The sequence below is a fragment of the Ambystoma mexicanum genome, chromosome 7p (assembly GCF_040938575.1).
Source record: "Ambystoma mexicanum isolate Mex_15411 chromosome 7p, UKY_AmexF1_1, whole genome shotgun sequence".
Lineage (NCBI taxonomy): Eukaryota > Metazoa > Chordata > Amphibia > Caudata > Ambystomatidae > Ambystoma > Ambystoma mexicanum.
In genome coordinates this window covers 977,351,353-977,377,203 of record NC_090939.1, presented here as the reverse complement: position 1 = coordinate 977,377,203, position 25,851 = coordinate 977,351,353, and positions in this window count along the sequence as shown.

Here is a 25,851-nt window from a genome sequence, read left to right as displayed (position 1 = left end):
CGATAGCAGAGATGTGATATCTCAATGCTTATACCAAACCTGAGACCCTTCCTATAACATGAGATGTGATATCCAACTCCTTCCCGTTCCAAACCTGAGACCCTTCCTTTAGCATGAGATGTGATATACAGCTCCTTCCCATTCCAAACCTGAGACACTTCCGATAGCATGAGATGTGATATCTCAATGCTTCTAATATCAAAACTGAGACCCTCCCTATAGCATGATATGTGATATCTAAGTTCTTCCCATTCCAATCCTGAGACCCTTCCTATAGCATGAGATGTGATATCTCAATGCTTCTACCAAACCTGAGACCCTTCCTTTAGCATGAGATGTGATATCCAACTCCTTCCCATTCCAATCCTGAGACCCTTCCTATAGCATGAGATGTGATATCTCAATACTTCTAATACCAAACCTGAGATCCTTCCGATAACATGAGATGTGACATCCAAATCCTTCCCCTTCCAAACCTGAAACCCTCCCTTTAGTATGAGATGTGATATCCAACTCCTTCCCATTCCAATCCTGAGACCCTTCTGATAGCATGAGATGTGATATCTCAATGCTTCTAATACCAAACCTGAGATCCTTCCTATAACATGAGATGTGATATCCAAATCCTTCCCCTTCCAAACCTGAGACCCTCCCTTTAGCATGAGATGTGATATCCAACTCCTTCCCATTCCAATCCTGAGACCCTTCTGATAGCATGAGATGTGATATCTCAATGCCTCTAATACCAAACCTGAGATCCTACCTCTAACATGAAATGTGATATCCAACTCTTTCCCCTTCCAAACCTGAGAGCCTTCCTATAGCATGAGATGTGATATCCAAGTCCTTCCCATTCCAATCATGAGACCCTTCCTATAACATGAGATGGGATATCCAACTCCTTCCCATTCCAATCCTGAGACCCTTCCTATAGCAGAGATGTGATATCTCAATGCTTATACCAAACTTGAGACCCTTCCTACGGCATGAGATGTCATATACAACTCCTTCCCATTCCAATCCTGAGACCCTTCCTATAGCATGAGATGTGATGTCTCAATGCTTCTAATACCAAACCTGAGATCCTTCCTATAACATGAGATGTGACATCCAACTCCTTCCCATTCCAATCCTGAGACCCTTCCTATAGCATGAAATGTGATATCTCAATGCTTATACCAAACCTGAGACCCTTCCTATAGCATGAGATGTGATATCCAACTCCTTCCCATTCCAATCCTGAGACCCTTCCTATAGCATGAGATGTGATATCCAACGCCTTCCCTTTCCAAACCTGAGAGCCTACCTATAGCATGAGATGTGATATCCAAGTCCTTCCCATTCCAATCCTTAGACCCTTCCTACAGCATGCAATATGATATCTCAATGATTCTAATAACAAACCTGAGACCCGTCCTATAACATGAGATGGGATATCCAACTTCTTCCCATTCCAATCCTGAGACACTTCCGATAGCAGAGATGTGATATCTCAATGCTTATATCAAACCTGAGACGCTTCCTATAACATGAGATGTGATATCCAACTCCTTCCCGTTCCAAACCTGAGACCCTTCCTATAGCATATGTGATATCCAACTCCTTCCCATTCCAAACATGAGACCCTTCCTATAGCAAGAATGTAATATCCAACTCCTTCCCATTCCAATCCTGAGACCATTCCTATAGCATGAGATGTGATATCTCAATGCTTCTAATACCAAACCTGAGATCCTTCCTATGACATGAGATGTGATATCCAATTCCTTCCCATTCCAAACCTGAGACCCTTCCTACAACATGCAATGTGATATCTCAATGCTTCTAATACCAAACCTGAGACCAGTCCTATAACATGAGATGGGATATCCAACTCCTTCCCGTTCCAAACCTGAGACCCTTCCGATAGCATGAGATGTGATATCTCAATGCTTTTAATACCAAACCTGAGATCCTTCCGATAGCATGAGATGTGATATCTCAATGCTTCTAATACCAATCCTGAGATCCTTCCTATAACATGAGATGTGATATCCAAATCCTTCCCCTTCCAAACCTGAGACCCTCCCTTTAGCATGAGGTCTCAGGTTTGGTATTAGAATCATTGAGATATCACATCTCATGATATAGGAAGGGTCTCAGGATTGGAATGGGAAGGAGTTGGATATCACATCTCATGATAAAGGAAGGGTCTAAGGTTTGGAAGGGGAAGGATTTGGATATCACATCTCATGTTATAGGACGGGTCTCAGGTTTGGTATTAGAAGCATTGAGATATCAAGTCTCATGTTATAAGAAGGGTCTCAGAATTGAAATGGGAAGGAGTTGGATATCACATCTCAAGCTATAGGAAGCGTCTCAGGATTGGAATGGGAAGGAGTTTGATATCACATCTCATGCCATAGTATGGTTCTCAGGTTTGGTAGAAGCATTGGGATATCACATCTCATGCAATCGGAAGGGTATCAGTATTGGATTTGGAAGGAGTTGGATATCCCATCTCATGCTATAGGAAGGGTCTCAGGTTGGAATGGGAAGGAGTTGGATATCATAACTCATGCTATAGGAAGGTTCTCAGGTTTGGAAGGGGAAGGAGTTGGATATCACATTTCATGTTAGAGGAAGGATCTCAGGTTTGGTATTAGAGGCCTTGAGATATGACATCTCATGCTATCGGAAGGGTCTCAGGATTGGAATGGGAAGGAGTTGGATATCACATCTCAAGCTATAGGAAGGGTCTCAGGTTTGGTATAAGCATTGAGATATCACATCTCATGCTATAGGAAGGGTCTCTGGATTGGAATGGGAAGAAGTTGGATATCACATCTCATGCTATAGGAAGGGTCTCAGGTTTGGAATGGGAAGGAGTTGTATATGACATCTCATGCCATAGCAAGGGTCTCAGGTTTGGTATAAGCATTGAGATATCACATCACATGCTATAGGAAGGGTCTCAGGATTGGAATGGGAAGGACTTGGATATCACATCTCATGCTATAGGCAGGGTCTCAGGTTTGGAAAGGGAAGGAGATGGATATCACATTTCATGTTAGAGGTAGGATCTCAGGTTTGGTATTAGAGGCATTGAGATATCACATCTCATGCTATCAGAAGGGTCTCAGGATTGGAATGGGAAGGAGTTGGATATCACATCTCATGCTAAAGGGAGGGTCTCAGGTTTGGAAGGGGAAGGATTTGGAAATCACATCTCATATTATAGGAAGGATCTCAGGTTTGGTATTACAAGCATTGAGATATCACATCTCATGCTATCGGAAGGATCTCAGGTTTGGTATAAGAGGCATTGAGATATCACATCTCATGCTATCATAAGGGTCTCAGGATTGGAATGGGAAGGAGTTGGATATCACATCTCATGTTATAGGAAGGATCTCAGGTTTGGTATTAGAAGCATTGAGACATCACATCTCATGCTATAGGAAGGGTCTCAGGATTGGAATGGGAAGGAGTTGTATATGACATCTCAGGCCATAGGAAGGGTCTCAGGTTTGATATAAGCATTGAGATATCACATCTCTGCTATCGGAAGGGTCTCAGGATTGGAATGGGAAGGAGTTGGATATCCCATCTGAGTTGGATATCCCATCTCATGTTATAGGAAGGGTCTCAGGTTTGGTATTAGAAGCATTGAGATATCACATCTCATGCTATAGGAAGGGTCTCAGGATTGGAATGGGGATGACTTGGATGTCACATCTCATGCTATAGGGAGGGTCTCAAGTTTGATATTAGAAGCATTGAGATAACAAATCTCATGATATCGGAAGGGTCTCAGGATTGGAATGGGAAGGAGTTGGATATCACATCTCATGATAAAGGAAGGGTCTAAGGTTTGGAAGGGGAAGGATTTGGATATCACATCTCATGTTATAGGACGGGTCTCAGGTTTGGTATTAGAAGCATTGAGATATCAAGTCTCATGGTATAGGAAGGGTCTCAGAATTGGAATGGGAAGAAGTTGGATATCACATCTCAAGCTATAGGAAGGGTCTCAGGATTGGAATGGGAAGGAGTTTGGTATCACATCTCATGCCATAGTATGGGTCTCAGATTTGGTAGAAGCATTGGGATATCACATCTCATGCTATCGGAATGGTATCAGTATTGGATTTGGAAGGAGTTGGATATCCCATCTCATGCTATAGGAAAGGTCTCAGGTTGGAATGGGATGGAGTTGGATATCACATTTCATGTTATAGGAAGGGTCTCAGGTTTGGAATGGGAAGGAATTGGATATCACATCTCATGTTATAGGAAGGATCTCTGGTTTGGTATTAGAACCATTGAGATATCACATCTCATGCTATAGGAAGGGTCTCAGGATTGGAATGCGAAGGATTTGGATATCACATCTCATGCTAAAGGAAGGGTCTCAGGTTTGGTAGAAGCGTTGAGATATCACATCTCTGCTATCGGAAGGGTCTCAGGATTGGATTGGGAAGGAGTTGGATATCCCTTCCCATGCTATAGGAAGGGTCTCAGGATTTGAATGGCAAGGAGTTGGATATCACATATCATGCCATAGGAAGGGTCTCAGGTTTGGTATAAGCATTGAGATATCACATCTCTGCTATCGGAAGGGTCTCCGGATTGGATTGGGAAGGAGTTGGATATCCCTTCTCATGCTATAGGAAGTGTCTCAGGTTGGAATGGGAAGGAGTTGGATATCACATCTCATGTTATAGGAAGGGTCTCAGGATTGGAATGGGAAGGATTTGGATATCACATCTCTTGCTATAGGAAGGATCTCAGGATTGGAATGGGTAGGAGTTGGATATTACATTCTTGCTATAGGAAGGGTCTCATGTTTGGAATGGAAGGAGTTGGATATCACATATGCTATAGGAAGTGTCTCAGGTTTGGAACGGGAAGGAGTTGGATATCACATCTCATGTTAGAAGAAGGATCTCAGGTTTGGTATTAGAGGCCTTGAGATATCACATCTCATGCTATAGGAAGGGTCTCAGGTTTGCTATAAGCATTGAGATATCACATCTCATGCTATAGGAAGGGTCCCAGCATTGGAATGGGAAGGAGTTGTATATGACATCTCATGCCATAAGAAGGGTCTCAGGTTTGGTATAAGCATTGAGATATCACATCACATGCTATAGGAAGGGTCTCAGGATTGGAATGGGAAGGACTTGGATATCACAGCTCATGCTATAGGCAGGGTCTCAGGTTTGGAAAGGGAAGGAGATGGATATCACATTTCATGTTAGAGGTAGGATCTCAGGTTTGGTATTAGAGGCATTGAGATATCACATCTCATGCTATCAGAAGGGTCTCAGGATTGGAATGGGAAGGAGTTGTATATCACATCTCATGCTAAAGGGAGGGTCTTAGGTTTAGAAGGGGAAGGATTTGAATATCACATCACATGTTATAGGAAGGATCTCAGGTTTGGTATTAGAGGCATTGAGATATCACATCTCATGCTATCGGAAGGGTCTCAGGATTGGAATGGGAAGGAGTTGGATATCACATCTCATGCTATAGGAAGGGTCTCAGGTTTGGAACGGGAAGGAGTTGGATATCACATCTCGTGTTATAGGAAGAGTCTCAGGTTTGGTATAAGCATTGAGATATCACATCTCTGCAATTGGAAGTGTCTCAGGATTGGGATGGGAAGGATTTGGATATCACATCTCATGCTATAGGAAGGGTCTCAGGTTTGGAACGGGAAGGAGTTGGATATCACATCTCATGTTATAGGAAGAGTCTCAGGTTTGGTATAAGCATTGAGATATCAAATCTCTGCAATCGGAAGTGTCTCAGGATTGGAACGGGAAGGAGTTGGATATCCCATCTCATGTTATAGGACTGGTCTCAGGTTTGGTATTAGAAGCATTGAGATATCACATCGCATGCTGTAGGAAGGGTCTCAGGTTTGGAATGGGAAGGAATTGGATATCACATCTCATGTCATAGGAAGGATCTCAGGTTTGGTATTAGAAGCATTGAGATATCACATCTCATGCTATAGGAATGGTCTCAGGATTGGAATGGGAAGGAGTTGGATATTACATTCTTGCTATGGGAAGGGTCTCATGTTTGGAATTGGAAGGAGTTGGATATCACATATGCTATAGGAAGGGTCTCAGGTTTGGAATGGGAAGGAGTTGGATATCACATCTCATGTTATAGGAAGGGTCTCAGGTTGGTATACGCATTGAGATATCACATCTCTGCTATCGGAAGGGTCTCAGGATTGGAATGGGAAGGAGTTGGATATCCCATCTCATGTTATAGGAAGGGTCTCAGGTTTGGTATTAGAAGCATTGAGATATCACATCTCATGCTATAGGAAGGGTCTCAGGATTGGAATGGGGAGGACTTGGATGTCACATCTCATGCTATAGGGAGGGTCTCAAGTTTGATATTAGAAGCATTGAGATAACAAATCTCATGATATCGGAAGGGTCTCAGGATTGGAATGGGAAGGAGTTGGATATCACATCTCATGATAAAGGAAGGGTCTAAGGTTTGGAAGGGGAAGGATTTGGATATCACATCTCATGTTATAGGAAGGGTCTCAGGTTTGGTATTAGAAGCATTGAGATATCAAGTCTCATGGTATAGGAAGGGTCTCAGAATTGGAATGGGAAGGAGTTGGATATCACATCTCAAGCTATAGGAAGGGTCTCAGGATTGGAATGGGAAGGAGTTTGATATCACATCTTATGCCATAGTATGGGTCTCAGGTTTGGTAGAAGCATTGGGATATCACATCTCATTCTATTGGAAGGGTATCAGTATTGGATTTGGAAGGAGTTGGATATCCCATCTCATGCTATAGGAAAGGTCTCAGGTTGGAATGGGATGGAGTTGGATATCACATTTCATGTTATAGGAAGGGTCTCAGGATTGGAATGGGAAGGAATTGGATATCACATCTCATGTTATAGGAAGGCTCTCAGGTTTGGAAGGGGAAGGAGTTGGATATCACATTTCATGTTAGAGGAAGGATCTCAGGTTTGGTATTAGAGGCCTTGAGATATCACATCTCATGCTATAGGAAGGGTCTCAGGATTGGAATGGGAAGGAGTTGGATATCACATCTCAAGCTATAGGAAGGGTCTCAGGTTTGGTATAAGCATTGAGATATCACATCTCATGCTATAGGAAGGGTCTCAGGATTGGAATGGGAAGGAGTTGGATATCACATCTCATATTATAGGAAAGATCTCAGGTTTGGTATTAGAAGCATTGAGACATCACATCTCATGTTATAGGAAGGGTCTTAGGATTGGAATGGGAAGAAGTTGGATATCACATCTCATGCTATAGGAAGGGTCTCAGGTTTGGTATAAGCATTGAGATATCACATCTCATGCTATAGGAAGGGTCTCAGGATTGGAATGGGAAGGAGTTGTATATGACATCTCATGCCATAGGAAGGGTCTCAGGTTTGGTATAAGCATTGAGATATCACATCACATGCTATAGGAAGGGTCTCAGGATTGGAATGGGAAGGACTTGAATATCACATCTCATGCTATAGGCAGGGTCTCAGGTTTGGAAAGGGAAGGAGATGGATATCACATTTCATGTTAGAGGTAGGATCTCAGGTTTGGTATTAGAGGCATTGAGATATCACATCTCATGCTATCAGAAGGGTCTCAGGATTGGAATGGGAAGGAGTTGTATATCACATCTCATGCTAAAGGGATGGTCTCAGGTTTGGAAGGGGAAGGATTTGGAAATCACATCTCATGTTATAGGAAGGATCTCAGGTTTGGTATTAGAAGCATTGAGATATCACATCCCATGCTATCGGAAGTATCTCAGGTTTGGTATTAGAGGCATTGAGATATCACATCTCATGCTATCATAAGGGTCTCAGGATTGGAATGGGAAGGAGTTGGATATCACATCTCAAGCTATAGGAAGGGTCTCAGGTTTGGTATAAGCATTGAGATATCACATCTCATGCTATAGGAAGGGTCTCAGGATTGGAATGGGAAGGAGTTGGATATCACATCTCATATTATCGGAAAGATCTCAGGTTTGGTATTAGAAGCATTGAGACATCACATCTCATGTTATAGGAAGGGTCTTAGGATTGGAATGGGAAGAAGTTGGATATCACATCTCATGCTATAGGAAGGGTCTCAGGTTTGGTATAAGCATTGAGATATCACATCTCATGCTATAGGAAGGGTCTCAGGATTGGAATGGGAAGGAGTTGTATATGACATCTCATGCCATAGGAAGGGTCTCAGGTTTGGTATAAGCATTGAGATATCACATCACATGCTATAGGAAGGGTCTCAGGATTGGAATGGGAAGGACTTGAATATCACATCTCATGCTATAGGCAGGGTCTCAGGTTTGGAAAGGGAAGGAGATGGATATCACATTTCATGTTAGAGGTAGGATCTCAGGTTTGGTATTAGAGGCATTGAGATATCACATCTCATGCTATCAGAAGGGTCTCAGGATTGGAATGGGAAGGAGTTGTATATCACATCTCATGCTAAAGGGATGGTCTCAGGTTTGGAAGGGGAAGGATTTGGAAATCACATCTCATGTTATAGGAAGGATCTCAGGTTTGGTATTAGAAGCATTGAGATATCACATCCCATGCTATCGGAAGTATCTCAGGTTTGGTATTAGAGGCATTGAGATATCACATCTCATGCTATCATAAGGGTCTCAGGATTGGAATGGGAAGGAGTTGGATATCACATCTCATGTTATAGGAAGGATCTCAGGTTTGGTATTAGAAGCATTGAGATATCACATCTCATGCTATAGGAAGGGTCTCAGGATTGGAATGGGAAGGAGTTGGATATCACATCTCATGCTATAGGAAGGGTCTCAGATTTGGTATAAGCATTGAGATATCACATCTCATGCTATAGGAAGGGTCTCAGGATTGGAATGGGAAGGAGTTGGATATCACATCTCATGCTATAGGAAGGGTCTCAGGTTTGGAACGGGAAGGAGTTAGATATCACATCTCATGTTATAGGAATAGTCTCAGGTTTGGTATAAGCATTGAGATATCACATCTCTGCTATCGGAGGTGTCTCAGGATTGGGATGGGAAGGAATTGGATATCACATCTCATGCTATAGGAAGGGTATCAGGTTTGGAACGGGAAGGAGTTGGATATCCCATCTCATGTTATAGGACAGGTCTCAGGTTTGATATTAGAAGCATTGAGATATCACATCTCATGCTATAGGAAGGGTCTCAGGATTGAAATGGGAAGGACTTGGATATCACATCTCAAGCTATAGGAAGGGTCTCAGGTTTGGTATAAGCATTGAGATATCACATCTCATGCTATAGGAAGGGTCTCAGGATTGGAATGGGAAGGAGTTGGATATCACATCTCATATTATAGGAAAGATCTCAGGTTTGGTATTAGAAGCATTGAGACATCACATCTCATGTTATAGGAAGGGTCTTAGGATTGGAATGGGAAGAAGTTGGATATCACATCTCATGCTATAGGAAGGGTCTCAGGTTTGGTATAAGCATTGAGATATCACATCTCATGCTATAGGAAGGGTCTCAGGATTGGAATGGGAAGGAGTTGTATATGACATCTCATGCCATAGGAAGGGTCTCAGGTTTGGTATAAGCATTGAGATATCACATCACATGCTACAGGAAGGGTCTCAGGATTGGAATGGGAAGGACTTGAATATCACATCTCATGCTATAGGCAGGGTCTCAGGTTTGGAAAGGGAAGGAGATGGATATCACATTTCATGTTAGAGGTAGGATCTCAGGTTTGGTATTAGAGGCATTGAGATATCACATCTCATGCTATCAGAAGGGTCTCAGGATTGGAAAGGGAAGGAGTTGTATATCACATCTCATGCTAAAGGGATGGTCTCAGGTTTGGAAGGGGAAGGATTTGGAAATCACATCTCATGTTATAGGAAGGATCTCAGGTTTGGTATTAGAAGCATTGAGATATCACATCCCATGCTATCGGAAGTATCTCAGGTTTGGTATTAGAGGCATTGAGATATCACATCTCATGCTATCATAAGGGTCTCAGGATTGGAATGGGAAGGAGTTGGATATCACATCTCAAGCTATAGGAAGGGTCTCAGGTTTGGTATAAGCATTGAGATATCACATCTCATGCTATAGGAAGGGTCTCAGGATTGGAATGGGAAGGAGTTGGATATCACATCTCATATTATCGGAAAGATCTCAGGTTTGGTATTAGAAGCATTGAGACATCACATCTCATGTTATAGGAAGGGTCTTAGGATTGGAATGGGAAGAAGTTGGATATCACATCTCATGCTATAGGAAGGGTCTCAGGTTTGGTATAAGCATTGAGATATCACATCTCATGCTATAGGAAGGATCTCAGGATTGGAATGGGAAGGAGTTGTATATGACATCTCATGCCATAGGAAGGGTCTCAGGTTTGGTATAAGCATTGAGATATCACATCACATGCTATAGGAAGGGTCTCAGGATTGGAATGGGAAGGACTTGAATATCACATCTCATGCTATAGGCAGGGTCTCAGGTTTGGAAAGGGAAGGAGATGGATATCACATTTCATGTTAGAGGTAGGATCTCAGGTTTGGTATTAGAGGCATTGAGATATCACATCTCATGCTATCAGAAGGGTCTCAGGATTGGAATGGGAAGGAGTTGTATATCACATCTCATGCTAAAGGGATGGTCTCAGGTTTGGAAGGGGAAGGATTTGGAAATCACATCTCATGTTATAGGAAGGATCTCAGGTTTGGTATTAGAAGCATTGAGATATCACATCCCATGCTATCGGAAGTATCTCAGGTTTGGTATTAGAGGCATTGAGATATCACATCTCATGCTATCATAAGGGTCTCAGGATTGGAATGGGAAGGAGTTGGATATCACATCTCATGTTATAGGAAGGATCTCAGGTTTGGTATTAGAAGCATTGAGATATCACATCTCATGCTATAGGAAGGGTCTCAGGATTGGAATGGGAAGGAGTTGGATATCACATCTCATGCTATAGGAAGGGTCTCAGATTTGGTATAAGCATTGAGATATCACATCTCATGCTATAGGAAGGGTCTCAGGATTGGAATGGGAAGGAGTTGGATATCACATCTCATGCTATAGGAAGGGTCTCAGGTTTGGAACGGGAAGGAGTTAGATATCACATCTCATGTTATAGGAATAGTCTCAGGTTTGGTATAAGCATTGAGATATCACATCTCTGCTATCGGAGGTGTCTCAGGATTGGGATGGGAAGGAATTGGATATCACATCTCATGCTATAGGAAGGGTATCAGGTTTGGAACGGGAAGGAGTTGGATATCCCATCTCATGTTATAGGACAGGTCTCAGGTTTGATATTAGAAGCATTGAGATATCACATCTCATGCTATAGGAAGGGTCTCAGGATTGAAATGGGAAGGACTTGGATATCACATCTCATGTTATAGGAAGGGTCTCAGGTTTGGAATTAGAAGCATTGAGATATCACATCTCATGCTATAGGAAGGGTCTCAGGATTGAAATGGGAAGGACTTGGATATCACATCTCATGTTATGGGAAGGGTCTCAGGTTTGGTATTAGAAGCATTGAGATATCACATCTCATGCTATAGGAAGGGTCTCAGGAATGGAATGGGAAGGACTTGGATATCACATCTCATGATAAAGGAAGGGTCTAAGGTTTGGAAGGGGAAGGATTTGGATATCACATCTCATGTTATTGGACCGGTCTCAGGTTTGGTATTAGAAGCATTGAGATATCAAGTCTCATGGTATAGGACGGGAGTTTGATATCACATCTCATGCCATGGTATGGGTCTCAGGTTTTGTAGAAGCATTGGGATATCACATCTCATGCTATCGGAAGGGTATCAGGATTGGTTTTGGAAGGAGTTGGATATCCCATCTCATGCTATAGGAAGGGTCTCAAGTTGGAATGGGAAGGAGTTGGATATGACATCTCATGTTATAGGAAGGGTCTCAGGATTGGAATGGGAAGGACTTGGATATCACATCTCATGCTGTAGGAAGGCTCGCAGGTTTGGAAAGGGAAGGAGTTGGATATCACATTTCATGTTAGAGGTAGGATCTCAGGTTTGGTATTAGAGGCATTGAGATATCACATCTCATGCTATCAGAAGCGTATCAGGATTGGAATGGGAAGGAGTTGGATATCACATCTCATGCTAAAGGGAGGGTCTCAGGTTCGGAAGGGGAAGGATTTGGATATCACATCTCATGTTATAGGAAGGATCTCAGGTTTGGTATTAGAAGCATTGAGATATCACATCTCATGCTATCGGAAGGATCTCAGGTTTGGTATTAGAAGCATTGAGATATCACATCTCATGCTATAGGAAGGGTCTCAGGATTGGAATGGGAAGGAGTTGGATATCACATCTCATGATAAAGGAAGGGTCTAAGGTTTGGAAGGGGAAGGATTTGGATATCACATCTCATGTTATAGGACGGGTCTCAGGTTTGGTATTAGAAGCATTGAGATATCAAGTCTCATGGTATAGGAAGGGTCTCAGAATTGGAATGGGAAGGAGTTGGATATCACATCTCAAGCTATAGGAAGGGTCTCAGGATTGGAATGGGAAGGAGTTTGATGTCACATCTTATGCCATAGTATGGGTCTCAGGTTTGGTAGAAGCATTGGGATATCACATCTCATGCTATTGGAAGGGTATCAGTATTGGATTTGGAAGGAGTTGGATATCCCATCTCATGCTATAGGAAGGGTCTCAGGTTGGAATGGGAAGGAGTTGGATATCACATTTCATGTTATAGGAAGGGTCTCAGGATTGGAATGGGAAGGACTTGGATATCACATTTCATGTTAGAGGAAGGATCTCAGGTTTGGTATTAGAGGCCTTGAGATATCACATCTCATGCTATAGGAAGGGTCTCAGGATTGGAATGGGAAGGAATTGGATATCACATCTCAAGCTATAGGAAGGGTCTCAGGTTTGGTATAAGCATTGAGATATCACATCTCATGCTATAGGAAGGGTCTCAGGATTGGAATGGGAAGGAGTTGGATATCACATCTCAAGCTATAGGAAGGGTCTCAGGTTTGGTATAAGCATTGAGATATCACATCTCATGCTATAGGAAGGGTCTCAGGATTGGAATGGGAAGGAGTTGGATATCACATCTCATATTATAGGAAAGATCTCAGGTTTGGTATTAGAAGCATTGAGACATCACATCTCATGTTATAGGAAGGGTCTTAGGATTGGAATGGGAAGAAGTTGGATATCACATCTCATGCTATAGGAAGGGTCTCAGGTTTGGTATAAGCATTGAGATATCACATCTCATGCTATAGGAAGGGTCTCAGGATTGGAATGGGAAGGAGTTGTATATGACATCTCATGCCATAGGAAGGGTCTCAGGTTTGGTATAAGCATTGAGATATCACATCACATGCTATAGGAAGGGTCTCAGGATTGGAATGGGAAGGACTTGAATATCACATCTCATGCTATAGGCAGGGTCTCAGGTTTGGAAAGGGAAGGAGATGGATATCACATTTCATGTTAGAGGTAGGATCTCAGGTTTGGTATTAGAGGCATTGGGATATCACATCTCATGCTATCAGAAGGGTCTCAGGATTGGAATGGGAAGGAGTTGTATATCACATCTCATGCTAAAGGGATGGTCTCAGGTTTGGAAGGGGAAGGATTTGGAAATCACATCTCATGTTATAGGAAGGATCTCAGGTTTGGTATTAGAAGCATTGAGATATCACATCCCATGCTATCGGAAGTATCTCAGGTTTGGTATTAGAGGCATTGAGATATCACATCTCATGCTATCATAAGGGTCTCAGGATTGGAATGGGAAGGAGTTGGATATCACATCTCAAGCTATAGGAAGGGTCTCAGGTTTGGTATAAGCATTGAGATATCACATCTCATGCTATAGGAAGGGTCTCAGGATTGGAATGGGAAGGAGTTGGATATCACATCTCATATTATCGGAAAGATCTCAGGTTTGGTATTAGAAGCATTGAGACATCACATCTCATGTTATAGGAAGGGTCTTAGGATTGGAATGGGAAGAAGTTGGATATCACATCTCATGCTATAGGAAGGGTCTCAGGTTTGGTATAAGCATTGAGATATCACATCTCATGCTATAGGAAGGGTCTCAGGATTGGAATGGGAAGGAGTTGTATATGACATCGCATGCCATAGGAAGGGTCTCAGGTTTGGTATAAGCATTGAGATATCACATCACATGCTATAGGAAGGGTCTCAGGATTGGAATGGGAAGGACTTGAATATCACATCTCATGCTATAGGCAGGGTCTCAGGTTTGGAAAGGGAAGGAGATGGATATCACATTTCATGTTAGAGGTAGGATCTCAGGTTTGGTATTAGAGGCATTGAGATATCACATCTCATGCTATCAGAAGGGTCTCAGGATTGGAATGGGAAGGAGTTGTATATCACATCTCATGCTAAAGGGATGGTCTCAGGTTTGGAAGGGGAAGGATTTGGAAATCACATCTCATGTTATAGGAAGGATCTCAGGTTTGGTATTAGAAGCATTGAGATATCACATCCCATGCTATCGGAAGTATCTCAGGTTTGGTATTAGAGGCATTGAGATATCACATCTCATGCTATCATAAGGGTCTCAGGATTGGAATGGGAAGGAGTTGGATATCACATCTCATGTTATAGGAAGGATCTCAGGTTTGGTATTAGAAGCATTGAGATATCACATCTCATGCTATAGGAAGGGTCTCAGGATTGGAATGGGAAGGAGTTGGATATCACATCTCATGCTATAGGAAGGGTCTCAGATTTGGTATAAGCATTGAGATATCACATCTCATGCTATAGGAAGGGTCTCAGGATTGGAATGGGAAGGAGTTGGATATCACATCTCATGCTATAGGAAGGGTCTCAGGTTTGGAACGGGAAGTAGTTAGATATCACATCTCATGTTATAGGAATAGTCTCAGATTTGGTATAAGCATTGAGATATCACATCTCTGCTATCGGAGGTGTCTCAGGATTGGGATGGGAAGGAATTGGATATCACATCTCATGCTATAGGAAGGGTATCAGGTTTGGAACGGGAAGGAGTTGGATATCCCATCTCATGTTATAGGACAGGTCTCAGGTTTGATATTAGAAGCATTGAGATATCACATCTCATGCTATAGGAAGGGTCTCAGGATTGAAATGGGAAGGACTTGGATATCACATCTCATGTTATAGGAAGGGTCTCAGGTTTGGAATTAGAAGCATTGAGATATCACATCTCATGCTATAGGAAGGGTCTCAGGATTGAAATGGGAAGGACTTGGATATCACATCTCATGTTATGGGAAGGGTCTCAGGTTTGGTATTAGAAGCATTGAGATATCACATCTCATGCTATAGGAAGGGTCTCAGGAATGGAATGGGAAGGACTTGGATATCACATCTCATGATAAAGGAAGGGTCTAAGGTTTGGAAGGGGAAGGATTTGGATATCACATCTCATGTTATTGGACCGGTCTCAGGTTTGGTATTAGAAGCATTGAGATATCAAGTCTCATGGTATAGGACGGGAGTTTGATATCACATCTCATGCCATGGTATGGGTCTCAGGTTTTGTAGAAGCATTGGGATATCACATCTCATGCTATCGGAAGGGTATCAGGATTGGTTTTGGAAGGAGTTGGATATCCCATCTCATGCTATAGGAAGGGTCTCAGGTTGGAATGGGAAGGAGTTGGATATGACATCTCATGTTATAGGAAGGGTCTCAGGATTGGAATGGGAAGGACTTGGATATCACATCTCATGCTGTAGGAAGGCTCGCAGGTTTGGAAAGGGAAGGAGTTGGATATCACATTTCATGTTAGAGGTAGGATCTCAGGTTTGGTATTAGAGGCATTGAGATATCACATCTCATGCTATCAGAAGCGTATCAGGATTGGAATGGGAAGGAGTTGGATATCACATCTCATGCTAAAGGGAGGGTCTCAGGTTCGGAAGGGGAAGGATTTGGATATCACATCTCATGTTATAGGAAGGATCTCAGGTTTGGTATTAGAAGCATTGAGATATCACATCTCATGCTATCGGAAGGATCTCAGGTTTGGTATTAGAAGCATTGAGATATCACATCTCATGCTATAGGAAGGGTCTCAGGATTGGAATGGGAAGGAGTTGGATATCACATCTCATGATAAAGGAAGGGTCTAAGGTTTGGAAGGGGAAGGATTTGGATATCACATCTCATGTTATAGGACGGGTCTCAGGTTTGGTATTAGAAGCATTGAGATATCAAGTCTCATGGCATAGGAAGGGTCTCAGAATTGGAATGGGAAGGAGTTGGATATCACATCTCAAGCTATAGGAAGGGTCTCAGGATTGGAATGGGAAGGAGTTTGATGTCACATCTTATGCCATAGTATGGGTCTCAGGTTTGGTAGAAGCATTGGGATATCACATCTCATGCTATTGGAAGGGTATCAGTATTGGATTTGGAAGGAGTTGGATATCCCATCTCATGCTATAGGAAGGGTCTCAGGTTGGAATGGGAAGGAGTTGGATATCACATTTCATGTTATAGGAAGGGTCTCAGGATTGGAATGGGAAGGACTTGGATATCACATTTCATGTTAGAGGAAGGATCTCAGGTTTGGTATTAGAGGCCTTGAGATATCACATCTCATGCTATAGGAAGGGTCTCAGGATTGGAATGGGAAGGAATTGGATATCACATCTCAAGCTATAGGAAGGGTCTCAGGTTTGGTATAAGCATTGAGATATCACATCTCATGCTATAGGAAGGGTCTCAGGATTGGAATGGGAAGGAGTTGGATATCACATCTCATGTTATAGGAAAGATCTCAGGTTTGGTATTAGAAGCATTGAGACATCACATCTCATGTTATAGGAAGGGTCTTAGGATTGGAATGGGAAGAAGTTGGATATCACATCTCATGCTATAGGAAGGGTCTCAGGTTTGGTATAAGCATTGAGATATCACATCTCATGCTATAGGAAGGGTCTCAGGATTGGAATGGGAAGGAATTGTATATGACATCTCATGCCATAGGAAGGGTCTCAGGTTTGGTATAAGCATTGAGATATCACATCACATGCTATATGAAGGGTCTCAGGATTGGAATGGGAAGGACTTGGATATCACATCTCATGCTATAGGCAGGGTCTTAGGTTTGGAAAGGGAAGGAGATGGATATCACATTTCATGTTAGAGGTAGGATCTCAGGTTTGGTATTAGAGGCATTGAGATATCACACCTCATGCTATCAGAAGGGTCTCAGGATTGGAATGGGAAGGAGTTGTATATCACATCTCATGCTAAAGGGAGGGTCTCAGGTTTGGAAGGGGAAGGATTTGTAAATCACATCTCATGTTATAGGAAGGATCTCAGGTTTGGTATTAGAAGCATTGAGATATCACATCACATGCTATCGGAAGTATCTCAGGTTTGGTATTAGAGGCATTGAGATATCACATCTCATGCTATCATAAGGGTCTCAGGATTGGAATGGGAAGGAGTTGGATATCACATCTCTTGTTATAGGAAGGATCTCAGGTTTGGTATTAGAAGCATTGAGATATCACATCTCATGCTATAGGAAGGGTCTCAGGATTGGAATGGGAAGGAGTTGGATATCACATCTCATGTTATAGGAAGAGTCTCAGGTTTGGTATAAGCATTGAGATATCACATCCCTGCTATCGGAGGTGTCTCAGGATTGGGATGGGAAGGAATTGGATATCACATCTCATGCTATAGGAAGGGTATCAGGTTTGGAACGGGAAGGAGTTGGATATCCCATCTCATGTTATAGGACAGGTCTCAGGTTTGATATTAGAAGCATTGAGATATCACATATCTGCTATTGGAAGGGTCTCAGGATTGGAATGGGAAGGACTTGGATATCAGAATTCATGTTATAGGAAGGGTCTCAGGTTTGGTATTAGAAGCATTGAGATATCACATCTCATGCTATAGGAAGGGTCTCAGGAATGGAATGGGAAGGACTTGGATATCACATCTCATGATAAAGGAAGGGTCTAAGGTTTTGAAGGGGAAGGATTTGGATATCACATCTCATGTTATTGGACCGGTCTCAGGTTTAGTATTAGAAGCATTGAGATATCAAGTCTCATGGTATGGGACGGGAGTTTGATATCACATCTCATGCCATGGTATGGGTCTCAGGTTTTGTAGAAGCATTGGGATATCACATCTCATGCTATCGGAAGGGTATCAGGATTGGATTTGGAAGGAGTTGGATATCCCATCTCATGCTATAGGAAGGGTCTCAGGTTGGAATGGGAAGGAGTTGGATATGACATCTCATGTTATAGGAAGGGTCTCAGGATTGGAATGGGAAGGACTTGGATATCACATCTCATGCTGTAGGAAGGCTCTCAGGTTCGGAAGGGGAAGGATTTGGATATCACATCTCATGTTATAGGAAGGATCTCAGGTTTGGTATTAGAAGCATTGAGATATCACATGCTATCGGAAGGATCTCAGGTTTGGTATTAGAAGCATTGAGATATCACATCTCATGCTATAGGAAGGGTCTCAGGATTGGAATGGGAAGGAGTTGGATATCACATCTCATGTTATAGGAAGGATCTCGGGTTTGGTATTAGAAGCATTGAGATATCACATCTCATGCTATAGGACTGGTCTCAGGATTGGAATTGGAAGGAGTTGGATATCACATCTCATGCTAAAGGAAGGGTCTCAGTTTTGGTAGAAGCATTGAGATTTCACATATCATGCTATAGGAAGGGTCTCAGGATTGGAATGGGAAGGAGTTGGATATCACATCTCATGCTATAGGAAGGGTCTCAGGTTTGGTATAAGCATTGAGATATCACATCTCTGCTATCGGAAGGGTCTCAGGATTGGAATGGGAAGGACTTAGATATCACATCTCATGCTATAGGGAGGGTCTCAGTATTGATATTAGAAGCATTGAGATATCACATCTCATGTTATAGGAAGGGTCTATCAGGTCTTAGCATGAGACTCTTCCTATAACATGAGATGGGAATATCCAACTCCTTCCCATTCCAATCCTGAGACCCTTCCTATAGCATGAGATGTGATATCTCAATGCTTATACCAAACCTGAGACCCTTCCTATAGCATGAGATGTGATATCCAACTCCTTCCCATTCCAATCCTGAGACCCTTCCTATAGCATGAGATGTGATGTCTCAATGCTTCTAATACCAAACCTGAGATCCTTCCTATAACATGAGATGTGATATCCAAGTCCTTCTCATTCCAATCCTGAGACCCTTCCTATAACATGAGATGTGATATCCAACTCCTTCCCATTCCAACCTGAGACCCTTCCTATAGCATGAGATGGGATATCCCAATGCTAATACCAAACCTGAGACCCATACTATGGCATGAGATGTGATATCCAACTCCTTCCCATTCCAGTTCTGAGACCCTTCCTATACCATGAGACGTGATATCTCAATGCTTCTAATACCAAACCTGAGACCGGTCCTATAACATGAGATGTGATATCCAAATCCTTCCCCTTCCAAACCTTAGACCCTTCTTTTATCATGAGATGTGATATCCAACTCCTTCCTATTCCAATCCTGAGATCCTTCCGATATCATGAGATGTGATATCTCAATGCTTCTAATATCAAACTTGAGACCCTCCCTATAGCATGAGATGTGATATCCAAGTCCTTCCCATTGCAATCCTGAGACCCTTCCTATAGCATGAGATGTGATGTCTCAATGCTTCAAATACCAAACCTGAGACCCTTCCTATAACATGAGATGGGAATATCCAACTCCTTCCCATTCCAATCCTGAGACCCTTCCGATAGCAGAGATGTGATATCTCAATGCTTCTAATATCAAAAATGAGACCCTCCCTATAGCATGATATGTGATATCTAAGTCCTTCCCATTCCAATCTTGAGACCCTTCCTATAGCATGAGATGTGATATCTCAATGCTTCTACCAAACCTGAGACCGTTCCTTTAGCATGAGATGAGATATCCAACTCCTTCCCATTCCAATCCTGAGACCCTTCCTATAGCATGAGATGTGATATCTCAATACTTCTAATACCAAACCTGAGATCCTTCCGATAACATGATTTGTGATATCCAAATCCTTCCCCTTCCAAACCTGAGACCCTCCCTTTAGCATGAGATGTGATATCCAACTCCTTCCCATTCCAATCCTGAGAACCTTCTGATAGCATGAGATGTGATATCTCAATGCTTCTAATACCAAACCTGAGATCCTTCCTATAACATGAGATGTGATATCCAAATCCTTCCCCTTCCAAACCTGAGACCCTCACTTTAGCATGAGATGTGATATCCAACTCCTTCCCATTCCAATCCTGAGACCCTTCTGATAGCATGAGATGTGATATCTCAATGCCTCTTATACCAAACCTGAGATCCTACCTCTAACATGAAATGTGATATCCAACTCTTTCCCCTTCCAAACCTGAGAGCCTTCCTATAGCATGAGATGTGATATCCAAGTCCTTCCCATTCCAATCCTGAGACCCTTCCTATAACATGAGATGTGATATCCAACGCCTTCCCATTCCAACCTGAGACCCTTCCTATAGCATGAGATGGGATATCCCAATGCTAATACCAAACCTGAGACCCATACTATGGCATGAGATGTGATATCAAACTCCTTCCCATTCCAATCCTGAGACCCTTCCTATAGCTTGAGATGTGATATCCAACTCCTTCCCATTCCAGTTCTGAGACCCTTCCTATACCATGAGACTTGATATCTCAATGCTTCTAATACCAAACCTGAGACCGGTCCTATAACATGAGATGTGATATCCAAATCCTTCCCCTTCCAAACCTTAGACCCTTCTTTTATCATGAGATGTGATATCCAACTCCTTCCCATTCCAATCCTGAGATCCTTCCGATATCATGAGATGTGATATCTCAATGCTTCTAATATCAAACTTGAGACCCTCCCTATAGCATGAGATGTGATATCCAAGTCCTTCCCATTGCAATCCTGAGACCCTTCCTATAGCATGAGATGTGATGTCTCAATGCTTCAAATACCAAACCTGAGACCCTTCCTATAACATGAGATGGGAATATCCAACTCCTTCCCATTCCAATCCTGAGACCCTTCCGATAGCAGAGATGTGATATCTCAATGCTTATACCAAACCTGAGATCCTTCCTATAACATGAGATGTGATATCCAACTCCTTCCCATTCCAATCCTGAGACACTTCCTATAGCATGAGATGTGATATCTCACTGCTTATACCAAACCTGAGACCCTTCCTATAGCATGAGATGTGATATCCAACTCCTTCCAATTCCAATCCTGAGACCCTTCCTATAGCATGAGATGTGATATCTCAATGCTTCTAATATCAAACTTGAGACACTCCCTATAGCATGAGATGTGATATCCAAGTCCTTCCCATTCCAATCCTGAGACACTTCCTATAGCATGAGATGTGATGTCTCAATGCTTCTAATACCAAACCTGAGATCCTTCCTATAACATGAGATGTGATATCCAACTCCTTCCATTCCAATCCTGAGACCCTTCCTATAGCATGAGATATGATATCTCAATTCTTATACCAAACCTGAGACTCTTCCTATAACTTGAGATGTGATATCCAACTCCTTCCCATTCCAATCCTGTGACCCTTCCTATAGCATGAGATGTGATATCTCAATGCCTCTAATACCAAACCTGAGATCCTTCCTCTAACATGAAATGTGATATCCAACTCCTTCCCTTTCCAAACCTGAGAGCCTATCCATAGCATGAGATGTGATATCCAAGTCCTTCCCATTCCAATCCTTAGACCCTTCCTACAGCATGCAATATGATATCTCAATGATTCTAATAACAATCCTGAGACCCGTCCTATAACATGAGATGGGATATCCAACTCCTTCCCATTCCAATCCTGAGACACTTCCGATAGCAGATTTGTGATATCTCAATGCTTATACCAAACCTGAGACCCTTCCTATAACATGAGATCGGATATCCAACTCCTTCCCGTTCCAAACCTGAGACCCTTCCTTTAGCATGAGATGTGATATCCAGCTCCTTCCCATTCCAATCCTGAGACACTTCCGATAGCATGAGATGTGATATCTCAATGCTTCTAATATCAAAACTGAGACCCTCCCTATAGCATGATATGTGATATCTAAGTCCTTCCCATTCCAATCCTGAGACCCTTCCTATAGCATGAGATGTGATATCTCAATGCTTCTACCAATCCTGAGACCCTTCCTTTAGCATGAGATGTGATATCCAACTCCTTCCCATTCCAATCCTGAGACCCTTCCTATAGCATGAGATGTGATATCTCAATACTTCTAATACCAAACCTGAGATCCTTCCGATAACATGAGATGTGATATCCAAATCCTTCCCCTTCCAAACCTGAGACCCTCCCTTTAGCATGAGATGGGATATCCAACTCCTTCCCATTCCAATCCTGAGATCCTTCTGATAGCATGAGATGTGATATCTCAATGCTTCTAATACCAAACCTGAGATCCTTCCGATAGCATGAGATGTGATATCTCAATGCTTCTAATACCAAACCTGAGATCCTTCCTATAACATGAGATGTGATATCCAAATCCTTCCCCTTCCAAACCTGAGACCCTCCCTTTAGCATGAGATGTGATATCCAACTCCTTCCCATTCCAATCCTGAGACCCTTCTGATAGCATGAGATGTGATATCTCATTGCCTCTAATACCAAACCTGAGATCCTACCTCTAACATGAAATGTGATATCCAACTCTTTCCCCTTCCAAACCTGAGAGCCTTCCTATAGCATGAGATGTGATATCCAAGTCCTTCCCATTCCAATCCTGAGACCCTTCCTATAACATGAGATGTGATATCCAACTCCTTCCAATTCCAACCTGAGACCCTTCCTATAGCATGAGATGTGATATCTCAATGCCTCTAATACCAAACCTGAGATCCTTCCTCTAACATGAAATGTGATATCCAACTCCTTCCCTTTCCAAACCTGAGAGCCTATCTATAGCATGAGATGTGATATCCAAGTCCTTCCCATTCCAATCCTTAGACCCTTCCTACAGCATGCAATATGATATCTCAATGATTCTAATAACAAACCTGAGACCCGTCCTATAACATGAGATGGGATATCCAACTCCTTCCCATTCCAATCCTGAGACACTTACGATAGCAGAGATGTGATATCTCAATGCTTATACCAACCTGAGACCCTTCATATAACATGAGATGTGATATCCAACTCCTTCCCGTTCCAAACCTGAGACCCTTCCTTTAGCATGAGATGTGATATCCAGCTCCTTCCCATTCCAATCCTGAGACACATCCGATAGCATGAGATGTGATATCTCAATGCTTCTAATATCAAAACTGAGACCCTCCCTATAGCATGATATGTGATATCTAAGTCCTTCCCATTCCAATCCTGAGACCCTTCCTATAGCATGAGATGTGATATCTCAATGCTTCTACCAAACCTGAGACCCTTCCTTTAGCATGAGATGTGATATCCAACTCGTTCCCATTCCAATCCTGAGACCCTTCCTATAGCATGAGATGTGATATCTCAATACTTCTAATACCAAACCTGAGATCCTTCCGATAACATGAGATGTGATATCCAAATCCTTCCCCTTCCAAACTGAGACCCTCCCTTTAGCATGAGATGTGATATCCAACTCCTTCCCATTCCTATCCTGAGACCCTTCTGATAGCATGAGATGTGATATCTCAATGCTTCTAATACCAAACCTGAGATCCTTCCTATAACATGAGATGTGATATCCAAATCCTTCCCCTTCCAAACCTGAGACCCTCCCTTTAGCATGAGATGTGATATCCAACTCCTTCCCATTCCAATCCTGAGACCCTTCTGATAGCATGAGATGTGATATCTCAATGCCTCTAATACCAAACCTGAGATCCTACCTCTAACATGAAATGTGATATCCAACTCTTTCCCCTTCCAAACCTGAGAGCCTTCCTATAGCATGAGATGTGATATCCAAGTCCTTCCCATTCCAATCATGAGACCCTTCCTACAGCATGCAATATGATATCTCAATGATTCTAATAACAATCCTGAGACCCGTCCTATAACATGAGATGTGATATCCAACTCCTTCCCATTCCAATCCTGAGACCCTTCCTATAGCATGAGATGTGATATCCAAGTCCTTCCCATTCCAATCATGAGACCCTTCCTACAGCATGCAATATGATATCTCAATGATTCTAATAACAATCCTGAGACCCGTCCTATAACATGAGATGTGATATCCAACTCCTTCCCATTCCAATCCTGAGACCCTTCCTATAGCATGAGATGTGATATCTCAATACTTCTAATACCAAACCTGAGATCCTTCCGATAACATGAGATGTGATATCCAAATCCTTCCCCTTCCAAACCTGAGACCCTCCCTTTAGCATGAGATGGGATATCCAACTCCTTCCCATTCCAATCCTGAGAACCTTCTGATAGCATGAGATGTGATATCTCAATGCTTCTAATACCAAACCTGAGATCCTTCCGATAGCATGAGATGTGATATCTCAATGCTTCTAATACCAAACCTGAGATCCTTCCTATAACATGAGATGTGATATCCAAATCCTTCCCCTTCCAAACCTGAGACCCTCCCTTTAGCATGAGATGTGATATCCAACTCCTTCCCATTCCAATCCTGAGACCCTTCTGATAGCATGAGATGTGATATCTCATTGCCTCTAATACCAAACCTGAGATCCTACCTCTAACATGAAATGTGATATCCAACTCTTTCCCCTTCCAAACCTGAGAGCCTTCCTATAGCATGAGATGTGATATCCAAGTCCTTCCCATTCCAATCCTGAGACCCTTCCTATAACATGAGATGTGATATCCAACTCCTTCCAATTCCAACCTGAGACCCTTCCTATAGCATGAGATGTGATATCTCATTGCCTCTAATACCAAACCTGAGATCCTTCCTCTAACATGAAATGTGATATCCAACTCCTTCCCTTTCCAAACCTGAGAGCCTATCCATAGCATGAGATGTGATGTCCAAGTCCTTCCCATTCCAATCCTTAGACCCTTCCTACAGCATGCAATATGATATCTCAATGATTCTAATAACAATCCTGAGACCCGTCCTATAACATGAGATGGGATATCCAACTCCTTCCCATTCCAATCCTGAGACACTTCCGATAGCAGATTTGTGATATCTCAATGCTTATACCAAACCTGAGACCCTTCCTATAACATGAGATCGGATATCCAACTCCTTCCCGTTCCAAACCTGAGACCCTTCCTTTAGCATGAGATGTGATATCCAGCTCCTTCCCATTCCAATCCTGAGACACTTCCGATAGCATGAGATGTGATATCTCAATGCTTCTAATATCAAAACTGAGACCCTCCCTATAGCATGATATGTGATATCTAAGTCCTTCCCATTCCAATCCTGAGACCCTTCCTATAGCATGAGATGTGATATCTCAATGCTTCTACCAAACCTGAGACCCTTCCTTTAGCATGAGATGTGATATCCAACTCCTTCCCATTCCAATCCTGAGACCCTTCCTATAGCATGAGATGTGATATCTCAATACTTCTAATACAAAACCTGAGATCCTTCCGATAACATGAGATGTGATATCCAAATCCTTCCCCTTCCAAACCTGAGACCCTCCCTTTAGCATGAGATGGGATATCCAACTCCTTCCCATTCCAATCCTGAGATCCTTCTGATAGCATGAGATGTGATATCTCAATGCTTCTAATACCAA